The 13,967-nt window shown below is 35.5% G+C and overlaps 1 long non-coding RNA gene across 3 annotated transcripts; it reads right to left on the bottom strand.

Annotated features, from left to right (window-relative positions):
• Positions 1 to 3,748: 3,748 nt before the first annotated feature.
• LOC142360586 (uncharacterized) lies at positions 3,749 to 13,753 on the bottom strand. Of its 3 annotated transcripts, none has more exons than XR_012763201.1 (4): positions 13,684 to 13,753; positions 11,764 to 11,835; positions 7,940 to 7,972; positions 3,749 to 5,695 (listed from the first exon to the last, which is right to left on the bottom strand). It is a non-coding gene; the product is annotated as an uncharacterized LOC142360586 (long non-coding RNA). The 3 variants fall into 3 exon arrangements; XR_012763203.1 differs by having other exon boundaries at positions 13,663 to 13,722; XR_012763202.1 differs by lacking the exons at positions 3,749 to 5,695; positions 7,940 to 7,972 and adding an exon at positions 8,141 to 11,454.
• Positions 13,754 to 13,967: the final 214 nt, after the last annotated feature.

Raw genomic sequence — 13,967 nt, 5'->3', positions numbered from 1 at the left:
CTATGGCCCAACCATCCAACTTGTTATTATCATGGTCTAACTGTAATTCACTGTTGTTTTGAACACAGAAATGGACACAGATGCTATATGTAATAAATGATATTTTGAACCAATTCTGTTAGTAGATCTGAGCTTCCTCTTCTAAGGAAGCTTCCAGCTTGTAGGATCTTTACGGTTGATCATCTGAGCATGGACTAGTATAAAGCTCTTAGTCTTTATTCAGCATCTGAGTTGTATCTTGTCTTGGAGTAGATGTCAGATCCCACTGATGGGTTTCTAGAAAATGCCAGAAATTGCACAAAACAGTTCATTACAGAACAGGTTTAAAACCACTGCTTCCAAGGAAGCAAAGCATGGTTAACTATTTAGTTCAGCAAGAGAGCTTCCTTGTGGAAGATGAATGGTGATACCTGGCCCGATTAGGCATCCATGCCTACCAGTTCCTGGGAATCACGGCCACTGCTGCCACAGGGGCAGTCAGATAATAACTTATCTTTGTACAAGCTGGTGACTCTGGTGGTCACAGAAACTCAGCAAGTTTCTGTGCATCATAAAGATGCAAAATATAATTGAAACCAAGTTTGTGTCCTCTAGCTTCTCTCTAAGAAAGGAGGTTAGACTAGACTCTTGCAAGTGAGAGATGAAAGGGATGGATGAAGATGATGACAATATTTGCAAACTTCTAGCTTACCCTATGACTCACTATTGAATATTATTCACATGTTGTTATTAATGTAGACATTTGGGACCTAGATTATGAAGCTGATAGTTTGTTATACCAAGAAGTGTTCTAAGGAGATAATTAGTAGTGATTAAGTGCTAGCACTTCTGACTGGGGGAGAAAAAGGTTGTGGCCAGCTCATGAATCATTTACCATTTTGTACTATATCTATAAGCTAATCTGTCTTGGGAGACCCTAAAAGTTTATGGTTTTTTATGAGAGTGGGTTTGTTTAAGAATTAATGATAGCAATTTTCACAATGGCTGCAGAACCCCTGAAGATAACAGTTAAAAGTGCAGCAACGAGCGGGAAAGAAATGGAAAGATTTGCTAAATTAAGAACTTTCTCCTCATTTATACTGACAGGAATTGCTAGAATTTGGTTTCTAGCACTTCTCCTCTGTCACATTAATACAAAGTTATTTTTCATGAAAGACCTGGGCTAGGACATAACATTTCTATTTTCTTTAGATGGATGCCCAAAAGCTTTTAGATTCTCAAATCAATTTGCTACTAGAACAGGAAGATGCTCCACATCACCTCTGCCCAAGAAAAAGAGATAGAGCTTTTGTTTTAAGTCTGATGAAAGATCAGCCTTAAAGAACAACACCAGAGAGCTTGATGGAAAACTTGACAAATGCTAAACCATTCAATAATACTGCAGTAGCCAGCACATACCCTTGTGATGAAATGTTTCTTCTAGTCATCTACCACAGGCAGTGCTAAAAGCAGCATCTATTCCATTTTTCACACTTGAACTTCCTAACACAAAAGATTTCTTCCCATTACCTGTAATTTCAACAAAGACTTCAGTGACTTTCTTTATGAAACTGGAGAAAAATATTTAACTATGCTGATGACTCTGACAGCCTACCTGCTTCCCAGTATCAGTGGAAATATTTTATTTTAGTTTCTCTGAATATTGATCTGTATTTGTAAAACAAAGATCCCTATGTCAGTGCTGACATAGGGAAAGACGAGTAAGAGGGCAGAAACACTCCTTTTGGTAGATTTGATGAGGTTAGCTGTATCCTCAAGTTTCACTGATAAATTCTGAATCAACATCAACCTTTGATGTATTTTTTTGCTCTCTTTTCTTTTATTTTTCTCTCTTCTAGCTAAACCATAAGGACACTATGGAAATGACCATCCTAGTTTAAGTACCTAATTTTAGGCCTAAAATTAGACAATGTAAACACACATAAAATCACAGCTATTTTGTGGCTTTATAGGTTTAGCATTTAAGACGCAGCTTGAGCAGTGATGAACTTGCCATCTCGTACTTAGTTGCAATGGTCCCATGTCACCCTGTTTCAATTTACCTGCTAAGTTCAATCAGCCATTAAGCAATAAATCTTTAAAGCCATGTAAAGGACACATGTGCACAAATCAAATTATTTATTAACAATATGCCTCAGCAAAATGTCTATGTGGACTGAAGACCTCTTGCACACCACTTTAAAAATAAGCTCCCTGGAGCCCAACCCAAAGAAATTGATTGAGTGCACTAACGTATTCTCACATATTCTTCTTGATGCTAAGTTTATCTCATGCTTGAAAGACTTTGCAGGGCATTACACAAGTTCTTTATTCCTTGCTCTTGAAGATGTTAAGCTAAGAGCTTCCAAGTATACCTAAGCATGTGCAAAAAGCAACTCTGCAAATATTTCTGAAAAAAACACACATAGTGTTGAGAGTGAACTTTGGCCATTGTTTCAAATTTGCTTGAATAAGTCAGAACCACTGGGTTTATTTACAAAAGAAATTATCGCAACTTGGCACGCAGTACCTGAGGTGAACACAAAAGTGAGGACTGTACACAGCTACCAAAAAGATGTTTCATCTCCTTGCACTTTAATACATCTCCCAGTCTAGTTTGCCATTTTGATCTCATTTCTATTCAAAGTGATTTCCCTGGAATTTATTCATTTATTTCTGGATTCCCTATCTTGTTCCTTTCTCTATTTTACCCACTCTCCAGGCTCTCGTTTGCCATAGTATCTTCCCCTATTGTGTGTTTTGTGACAATGAAACGACAGATGCATAATCTGGTTTCTAGTTAAGAAAAAATATTCCAAATTAAACTTGAATAAACACTTAGTAACTGGGTAGATTTATTTAACAGATAATAGGCTTTTGAGAGTGATGTACCTTTATGGTGTATGTTTCTGTATCGTATGTTTACATAAGCATTAATATAGCACGGTAGCATGTTACAGGAATGAGTAGGTATAGATAATGTATGTTAAAATTTCCCCAAACAATGCCTACAAGCAAGCACTGAGGCAAGCACTAATTAGCCAACTTCTGAACTGTTCGTCTTTGCCAAATACTTTGACTGAATTTCACAAAGCAAGACATATGGTGAATGACATTGTGTCTGTCCTAATATAAGAAATACAATTCAATATTCATGTAAACCTATTCTGACAATTTCCTTATGTGATTTACATATGCATTTTGTATTAAACTAGTTACCCTGAAGCAAATGTTGTAGATTGTACAGTATAATTCTCAAGGGGAACACAAAGATCATCAAACTGCTCAGTTTCATGTTTGTATTAGATTGCCTATGTAATAATAATTTTTAAAGACCAGTTAATATTTTGTTTACATGATAAACTTTATGATGATGGATGCTTTTTAACTTTGCTACAATATAATTGCAGCATAGTTAAGAGAAATGAATGCCACTCTGTAATTAAACACTCTTCCATTTTAGTCTACAAACACCTATGAGAATCCTTGCTTGTTCCTGTGCAGTGAATAATTTTGATAGATTTGCTTCTATATTAAAAAGATCAATATTGATAAGACAGAACAATGAAATAATAGTGGATATAAGGTACTTACAGGAAATAACATAACTTCCATAGAACAAGTTTTAGATCCCTGTAGTTGCTCAACTATGATCTTGGAAGTCTAGTGGTTCACAGGAGAAATTGTGAAGTTGATTTCTTGATAAGCTAACAAGATTTATATGAAATAAATTTTACAAAATGGAACTAGTCTTTCTGTCAAATTTATTTCAAGAAAATGTAGTACAACACTTTTACCTTTTTTATGTATTTGTGGAATTCAAACAATAAAATAAAAAAGCTATGCATTTTTTTCATAAGAAGTAATACATTTGAGAGCAGCAGGATTCTCTTCAGAGACAGTATACTCCAGTTTCCCACCCTCCACCACTCTGAATTTTTTTGTTTCCTTTTCTCATTCTAATTTAACAAAAATTATTCTCAATATTTGAGTCAAACAGCTAGTCAGACCCTCAAAGATCAGCTGGTTCTTCAGTTTGCTGTAGTATTGAGCAGCTTGTTTTAAGGAAATGAGCAGTAGAAAATCTAATTAATGTGGGTCTGCTGCATGCAACTTCCTCCTGTGGAAACCAGAAAAGCATTTGCATAGTCCTTCAAAGGAAGCAGGAGCCTGGGGTGAAGCATCTTCCTCCCTCCACAAGTGTTTCTGATCAGCAGTGAATGTCTTTTAGTGTCCAAGTTTAGCTCTAGCATCTGGATTTCCTCATAAGGTGTATGCAATTCTACCTCCAGTCTTTCACATTTAAGAAAGATTGATTACTCATTCTTTTTGATTCATAGCGAAATAAAATCCCAGGTATTACAGCACTTGTGTAAGTGTAGACGGTGCAATCCATATGGTTTGAGTTCACAATCCTTTCAATGTTTTCAGCACTTTCAGACATCATCTGTACCAATATTTCTAAAACCCAGCATGTCTATTTGCAGAAATGTAGACCTTGAGTGCTCCATAAAGTAAAAAACATATGAAACAATTATTTAATAACTAAATAGTTTTAAAAAGTACACTCCAAAATATTCATTTTTTCAGATCAAATTCAGCAAGAAATTTTCATATTTCTTAGACTTTACTAAAAACCTGTCAAAGGCTGAAGGTAACCAGTATGTCTTAGATCATATCCTAGCAATCTGTTTCAGCAGAAAGCTGAGGAACTTTATCAAACACTTGCTTAAGTCCCTGTGACTTTTCCAGAACTTGCATGACAAAATTGTTCAAATATCTGTTTTCTTGTAATTACACTATGCATGCTTTCAGCAATGCTGGATAGCTGGATACAAATAAAGCTGTCTGCCCCAGAGTCCTTCATATATAATTCTTATTGAAGAGGCAGGGAGAGTAGTTTTGATGAATTCCCTCAGTATTACAAGAACAGTATTTGGAAAAGAGCCTCACTGGTTAAAAGGCAATTTATTTTAAGAAAGTACCTTACCTCTTTATACCGGTCACTTACTACAAACAGGAAGAGTTGGATTTCTGAAGTAATTGCTGGCTCGCTTGTTTTATTTTATGTAAAGTATTGTAGAAAATCTACACTATTGTGCTCTAAAAAAACCCGAGATACAAACTTTGAGATCTGGTAGGTCTTATTATAGTCCAGGAAGATGACACAAAGGGTGAAATTCATCTGATAGAAAATATAAATACAACATGTCTCCTTTGACAGAGAAGATTTTACATCCAGTCCTTCAATCCTCATTGAAATCTTACTGTCAACAACATTAATAAGAGCAGAGTGAACACTAAGAATCAGATTTTCAGTTTTTGTAACAGCTGTTACTAGACAAAAAGCCTGCCTGAACAGATCCTACTATCATCAGAATAGGGCATGAATATTGCCTGAAACTGTGTCCCTTAAAAACTCAAACTTTGAAACACTTAATTTCCTAGAATTTGTTAAAAATATCACAGCTTTTAAACAGATGAGCTAAAGTTGATAGACACTGCTTTACTACAGACATCTCAAGATAGATGAGGCTCAGAAGATACACTTTTTCTGAGTAGCTTTACTGAGCTCTACCATGCAGGGAAGATCACAAAAAGAGGTTTAAAGGTCATTGTACATGTGTTAACTTTAAAGCAGAATATGAACGGGTGATCAAAACGATTTCTTGGATTGGATGAGCAGCTTAAGTCTTCAATATGAGTTTCCATCTAACTGTAAAAATGAAGAAATCAGATAAAAATATACCTTACAAGTATACCTTAAAATATATAAGGTACAAGTATACCTTAAAATATAAAAGTATACCTTAAAAGTTCTGAAAAGGCTTACTGTACTCAACAGTGGGAAAATTTCAGTATTACACTTCCAACTTGAACTTAGTGTTTTGTCTCACTATTATGTTGGTAAAACATACATGTTGACTGTGGTTTTTGTAGGTTGAGCTTGTAGAAAAACCCAACAGATTAGGACAGTATGACAAATTAAAATAAATCCTATCTGCTACTGTATATATACGTATATGTATATATTATATATATATATATTTTATATGTATACTTCTATACCTAATCATATGTTCTTATGTTCTATGCTATGTGCAAGAACAAAATAGTCAGGTACTCTTATTTCATAAACGTCCTAATACTGTAGAAATGTTTCTGCAACTTCAGACAAGACAGTTATCTTACAAAAAGAAATAAAACATTTAAATAAGAACTTAATCTCAAGGAAACCTGGAAGCCCAGTCCTGTCCATTGTCTGCAACAGAGACATATTCACTTTTTGAAAAATAAAAATTATCCAGCTTATTAATATAGGGACTACGTCATTTTCTAGTATCCCATATGATAGATCAACTCCTTTGTACAGGTACCGATACCACTGAATGTTCCCCCCTTGGGTAATCTTACCAAGAAAAAGATTAATTTTGAGGTATGGTAGTATTCATTGTCTGTTCAAATAGTCTTATTTTCTTTATTTTTTTTCTGGGTAAGAAATTATTTTTAGTTCCATAATTTGGTTGAAATATGAGTTATTGTCTATTTTTCTGATTCAGAAGGGAAAAAAGGTTTTTATGTACAGCTGTCTACTTGAGTAGTCTCAATTATAATCAAACAAAAATCTTCTGACAAAAATGTACTTAGGATGGCTGATTTAGTATTGTTTCAAGCTCCTAAGACCTCTTCTCTTACCCTAACACTTTTCAGATATGACAATGAAATACAGCTTTATGAATATAATTTGTTTTGAGGGAAGTTCTAAGATAATTCTTTCCTGTCTCCCATTTTTTTACATAAACAACAACTGATATGTTTTTTTAGGAAATCTATTACTTTAATCCTAAATCAATAATTTTTTGTTTGATTTATGATTTGATAGAATCATTATGCTCAGAAGAATAATCGAACTTTCAGATTTGATTACTTTTATGTCAATTAGATTTATTCTGCAGAGCAGCAATTTGCAATGATCTAATTGCCAACACTTTTTAAAATGCCTACGCTATGCATTTCCTGAACTGTTAGGAAAATCAGAGGTCTTAGTTGTTTCCCTTTCTTCAACACTTTTGAAGCGTTCCATTTTTAATTCTCTAAATCAATAAGAACACAGAAGGATCTTAACCCTCGATAGATGAGCATCCATTAAATAAAAAAAAATGGGCATATGAACTCTGGATTACTTATGGCATCTTTTGATCATTATCCTTCTTTGGGATACAACTTCTTATTTTGATATTGAAAGGACTTTTCTGATGTAAGGGAAAAACTAGCTTCCTTTCATTTGGTTTGGGCTGTCTTCTGATTCCCACAGCAATCTTGAGCTCATTGGAAACTCTATATGATATTAATCCTATTCTCTCCTTGGGTTCAAAGACTATGTTGTTGGCTGAGGACTTAATGGTCTTCAGATTCAACTAACAGAGTCTTTATACCATGTTTCTCAGCCTGGCATCTGTGACTACATCTGTACTAATACACTAGATAGTGTCAGAGCTTGTCCTTTGTCTCTGTAGTCAACTGACAGAGTCTAGCCACATCCATACTAGCAAACTCCCTTAGCTGCTCAAATAGGTAGGCCACATACACAGTAACCTGCTGGAAATGTTCTTGCGGCTCTGAACTATGTCTGGGAATTATGTGGGAAAAAGACAGAGAGATGAAATTATCACAGCTGCATCCTGATACTGTTTAGGTTGCTAGTATTGCCTTTTTTTTGTACAAAAGCAGCTTAATAAATAAAAGTAACTGCATGTGAGAAAAAGCAGCGGGATTATAGATGTGATTATCCGATTTAGTCTTGAGCATTTGAAAGTAACTCTATAAAAGCTTAATTATTGGTTATGTATGAAAATTTTGAAAGCTTCTCTATGTAATTCTTCTGTGAGAATATCAGTGGGGTTTTGACCCTTAACTGTAATTTGTTTCTTGACACTAAATTTATCTTAATATATCTTACCGTGTCTTAGTGATTCCAACTGCCAGTACGAGCCTGTCATAAGAACATAAAACACTCTATTGTTAAAGTTTCTTTTCTTTTTTTCTTATTTAAATACCTTACAGCTATAATTGATTATTCTGTTTTTGAAACACATTCATTTTATTACTATGAATAATACATAACAAGACAGAAATTGAAACAATTTACATGAAGGCACAGAGAGAAAGAGATGGAGCAGTTGACTAGAGCATGACCACACTGTGAACAGCTCTGTTGTCCACCTTGCAAAGGGGATTCCTGCTGGAGCATGACAAACAATTTGAAAACTTGCTTCCTTCTATATATGGAGTACAAATCATTACAGTTATGTCTACATAAACAGCTATACTTAATTATGTTTTACAGCAAAACTTTATGTAGCAAAACTAAGGTGGGTACCCAGTGTAAAGCAAGCACATAAATATTTCTGAAATATCCCATACTACACATCAGATAATTTATTTGAAGTACATAGTGACTAAAAATGTATAAAGAGAAGGATATTGCACTTGCAGCACTTATCTACAGCCATGAGTTTCTAAAGAGGAGTGGGTGTGAAGCTGTGAAGAAAAGCAATTCCATTCTCAGTAGGCTGCCACAGTACATTTTCAAAAGTTTCTAATTGAAGATCTGCTTCATTTGCCTTAGCTATAAAAGAAGTCACATTTACTCATGATTATGTCTGTAAATGATCTCATAAAAAGTAGTCTTGAAAACAAACAAACAAAAAAAAACAAATCCCAAAACCAAACCAAAACAAAAGTAACATTTGGAAAGCATTTTTAATTATGTGAAATTGTACATTTATTTTTTGTATTACCTTTCCAATATGAAGAGAGTTAAACTCCATTAAGCTCAATAATTTAAAACTATTTTGATCACAAATATATTATCTGTATTAGGAATACAGTTCATGCTAAAATGAAAACACCATATATTATAGCTCTCAAAAAATAGATTAAAACTATGATAGTACTGTGACTAATGTATTATTCAGAGTCAATACATAGAGTGGATCCTTTAGAATGTTGTGATGGAATTTTTTAATTATTGAACACAAAGTTGTCATGAAACAAGCAAACAAAACCAAGAATTGTGATATAAAAAACGTATTGATTACACTGACAATTAATCCTTCTTGAATATGAGGACCAGACTATTTTGAATGCCATAGTCTAAGTACGCCTAATCTCATATTTAAGACTGTCAGCCATACTTGACCACACAGAACACAGAGATTTGTTGTTCGTTTTCTTAAAAGTACTTAAAATTATAGATCTTTAGATCACTCAGGGTTTGGGGTTTTTTTTTGGTTTGTTGTTTTGGGGCTTTTTTTCATCTAAGTAGACTAGGAGAAAATAGTAGTCAATACATTTTAAATAGAATTTTTATGTCCTAGAAAAAAATCAGGAGATATAAAAAACCTTGTAATTAGTTTCCACAATATAACTTGTAGGAAAGTATGAGAACAGAAAAGTGTACAGGTAAATCAAGTTATACAAGTTTGCTTTCATTTTTTGCATGAATACAACATGTCTGGAAGATCCTTCTACTCAGAATTCTAGTCCAGCTACTCTGAAAGTGAGACTGATCTTGCCTAATTTTATATTTCTGTCAACCTTAGCTAATCAAGTGAACCTCTTTAGCTGTCAGTGATGAAAAATAGTTGTTTCTGAGATGTTGTTTAGGATATCTGAATGTAGATATACAGAAATATACAGGTGCATTTTTTTCTAAAATATGCATTTCTTTCTACTGATTATGAAGTCTGCTTTGCAGCTGAGCAGATGTGTGATATGGGCAAGAAGAACACTCTCTGTTATTTGCACAGTCACAGGTGTGTACACTTCCTTGGCCAAGCACTGCTGGAAAAAGCCTTCAGTGAGAGCATTAGCTCATCTGGAAGGCCACACATCTGCCTTCTACATAGGATTTTCAGTAAACCCAACCAGAATAAAACACTGTAAAACCTATGTAGAGGCTCAGCAAACTAATGAACCAGTGCAACTGTGAATTTCATCACATTTCACTCATAAAAAATTTCATATTTTTCATATTTCATGTTGGTAAATGAGTAACTCTGTTTCCTGACTTGGAACAGAAACAAGTAATGAAATAACAGCAAACTGAGTGCCAATTCCAACCACATTCAACTATCTTTTAAGCTTCCAATTTTAATTCCTCTCTGAAAAGCCTCCATGAATGTAGATACTGTGCTGTAAAAAAGTTCTCAGAACTCAAATTTGCTGAACACAAAGCAGCATGGTTCAGGGCTGATGACTTTGCCTTTCATGCCACCACCTCCCATCTGCCCCAGCGCCCCAACTGGATCACCATTATGTAGTGAACTTTATTTCAGCAAATAGTGTGTATACTGCTGCATACATAAGAACCTCTCTGCATGTATGATTTAGAGGTCAATTTATGGTCCTTTCTCTGAGCTCAGAAAAAGAAGGACACACAGGTTCCAATATTTTGTCTGTTCTTGCTAGAATAAAAGAAAATATACTATATCACATTTTGTGTCAGGGAATTGTTCACATAAGAACACTCTAGGATTTTTTTTCTACAGAGTTCAAGTTCCTTTTGAATTTTGTTTGAACAAACTAGATATTTCACAAAATAAACTTTTGAAAGAAATGCATAAGTAAGTTCATAAACTACTGATTTAGACCATTTTCATGATTTGATGACTTTTTTGTACTGAGGAAATTTACCTTCTCTCTCTGCAACAATTAACTGAATTTACTCTGATAGTCTCCAACTCATATCTTTAAAGAGGGAAGGGTATTGAGCCAAAGGGAGCTTGTACGTATATGTAGTGTGCATGTGTATCACTAAATACAATTACCATAGAATCATAGAATCATAGAATGGTTTGGGTTGGAAGGGAACTTAAAGATCAAAAGGTTCCAGCCCACCTGCCATGAGCAGGGACATCTTCCACTAGACCAGGCTGCTCAGAGCTCCATCCAGCCTGGCCTTGAACACTTCCAGGGAGGGGGCAGCCACAGCTTCTATGGGCAGCCTGTTCCAGTGTTTCACCATCCTCATGGTAAAGAATTTCTTCCTAATATCTAATCTAAATCTGTCCTCTTTTAGTTTACAGCTGTTTCGCCTTGTCCTATCACTACACACTCTTGTGAAAAGTCCCTCTCCATCCTTCCTATAGGCCCCCTTCAGGTACTGGAAGGCTGCTATAAGGTCTCCTCGGAGCCTGCTCTTCTCCAGGTGGATCAGCCCCAACTCCCTCAGCCTGTCCTTGTAGGAGAGGTACTCCAGCCCTCTGATCATCTTTGTGGCCCTCCTCTGGACCTGCTCCAACACATCCATGCCCTTCTTATGTTGGGGGCACCAGAGCTGGACGCAGTACTCCAGGTGGGATCTCACAAGAGCGAGTAAAGGGGCAGAATCACCTCCCTCGACCTGCTGGCCACACTTCTCTTGAATTGCCATGATATAGTGCAGTCCTAGATAGCTTTCCAGTTTTTGACCTGGTTGAAAAGAGACAAAAAAATAAAAGTTGGGAAGTACTATAGTCTGCAGGTTTATTCCACTGGGAGTTTTAGTAAGTTAGTTCATGAAGTTTATGGGCACTTTCCCGTATTTATTTAATTATGGGTACACAACAGGCCAACATATGCAATTTAATGGTTCAATTTGCCAAAGTTACAAAAAGCAGAATCCCTGCTGAAAATTTAAAGAGGGAGTGTACCTATTTTCTGCTTCTATTTCTTCATACAATGGCTTCCCAGATCAGACAGAATAGCAAGCAAACAAAATGCAGATGATGCATGACTTACACCAACTGCTTGTGAGTTGAAAGCAGATGTGGACAGTGGGAGGCTGGCCATCTCTAAATACAATGTGAGAACCTGAAAAAGAGATGAAAACTCTACCAGTGATGTTCAAGAGTGTATCTCATAGTTAAAATCTCTCTCCTTTTAAGGAGACAGTCAGAATGACAGTCACCACAATAACAAAAAGGAAATTGTATCAAGCATATAACGTAAAGAAATATAAATTATAAATATAATGTAAATAAATAAAGCACAGTGGCGTAACTGTGATAATGTGTATTGCTACGTATCTGTCAGATTTATTAGGATTTTCAGCTTTAAAGTAAAAACACCAGATATATTCAAACTTGAAGACTTGTAAGTATAACTGCCTTTGAATTGTGATAAATTCACTGTTTTGCACAGAAAAAATCCTTGTTAAAGAAGAAGCCAATGATACACATATTGCTTTTAAGTATACTGTTGAATATATTTACATGCTCTGGAAAAGGGGAAAACAACCAGATTTGACTTCAGTAGTACAAATCCCTGAATCAGTTCATTACTCATCAGCTATATTTTCATTACAAGTTTTTCCATTTTCAACTACACCTTATTATAGTACTCTGATTAATTGTAATTCTTTACCCTCCCAGGTGCACCGTATATTTCTCTTATCAACCTTTTCACAAATCAACTTTATTTACTGGTCTGTGGGGTTTTATCATAGCAAAGCTTTCTCTAAAAGCAAGATATTCTAAGAGATACTAATAACTTCTATCTCATCAATTCTTTTTTATATCTAAACAAAATATTCTATTTCCTACACTCAATTTACTAGACTTCTCTGCTAAATATCAATGCTAAATACCCTTAATTAATGTCAAAGCTCTCTTGGTGTTTTCAGGCTGTACCAGATTCAAGTCTATATTCAGTGTACTGCAGCGAATGTTATTGGTCTTCTGAGACTATTTTACTAGAGCCACACTAAATCACTTTCTACATACTGTGACAACATTTAACGTTCTCTACTTACATTATTTTTCCAGCTCTCAATAAGTTTTTGGATATACTACTAACCGTTGCCCATTTTGGTTTTTTTTCTCACTTCATATTAAAGCTCCATTTGGGTTGGGCATTTTGGCAGCTTTCAGAGGGTGAGACCATTCATCCTGGTTTGATCCTCATTACAATTCCATATTTTTTCTTACTTCCTGTGAAATATATGTCTTTTTCTGGACTATGGAACTTTTCTTCCTTTCTTAATACTACCATAAAAAGCTTAGATGACATTTTTGCCTCAGCTGATTCATATTTCAATAAATTACTAACTTCATGTTTTAGAAGACATACAAGTTCAACCAAGAACTTATGCCCCTTAAAAAGACTTGGTAAAAAAAAATCTGTTTGCTTCTATTAATCTTCAGAGCCATGTTCTTTGCACATATTATCTCTAGTGGTTTTCTTAACAATTATTATTATGTCACACTTACACTATGATTTTTCTACTCCTCTAAACATGTTTCATCTCTCTCTCTGAGTTTCGCTTTCCTTAAACTTTGAAGAACTTTCTGGGATCTCATTTATGCTCCTAGAAATACTGCCACAGATTTCAGTGGAAGCAGAATCAGACCCAAAAAGTTCTTTAAAAGTTTTTGATACATAAATATTAGGAACTTGCCAGTCTCTGTTATTCAGTGGGATCTTTGGCAGGGACTTAAGTGAATGTGGTTTAGCCCCGGCTGGCAACAAAGAACTACGCAGTTGCTCTATCACCCCTCCCCCCGCTGGGGTGGGGAGGAGAATCGGAAGAAAAAGGGAAAACTGCGTCAGGATAAGGACAGATTAACAGAATGGCAAAGGACACTAACAGTAACAACAAGACTACTGATAAGAAGAATATACAAAAACAGCAGAACACACAGAGCAACACTCTCTCACCACCTGCTGCCCAGCGCACTTCCAAGCTGCAATTAACTTCCGCCCGGCCAGCGCCCCGACTCAGAACTAAGCATGACGGCGCATGGTATCGAATACTCTGTTCTGTTTGGCCAGTTTGGGTCAGCCCACTCGGCTGTGTCCCCTCCCGGCTTCTGGTGAAAATTAACCCCATCATGGCCAAACCCAGGACAGTATGCCCAGGTCCCCCATCCTCCAATTAATCACCACCACTTTTCCTGTCTTTAATATGCACACAAGGATATCATTCGCTTAGTCTATGGATTATC

The sequence above is a fragment of the Opisthocomus hoazin genome, chromosome 2, assembly GCF_030867145.1.
Source record: "Opisthocomus hoazin isolate bOpiHoa1 chromosome 2, bOpiHoa1.hap1, whole genome shotgun sequence".
Taxonomy (NCBI): Eukaryota; Metazoa; Chordata; class Aves; order Opisthocomiformes; family Opisthocomidae; genus Opisthocomus; species Opisthocomus hoazin.
This window is presented reverse-complemented; position numbering and strand designations above follow the sequence as displayed.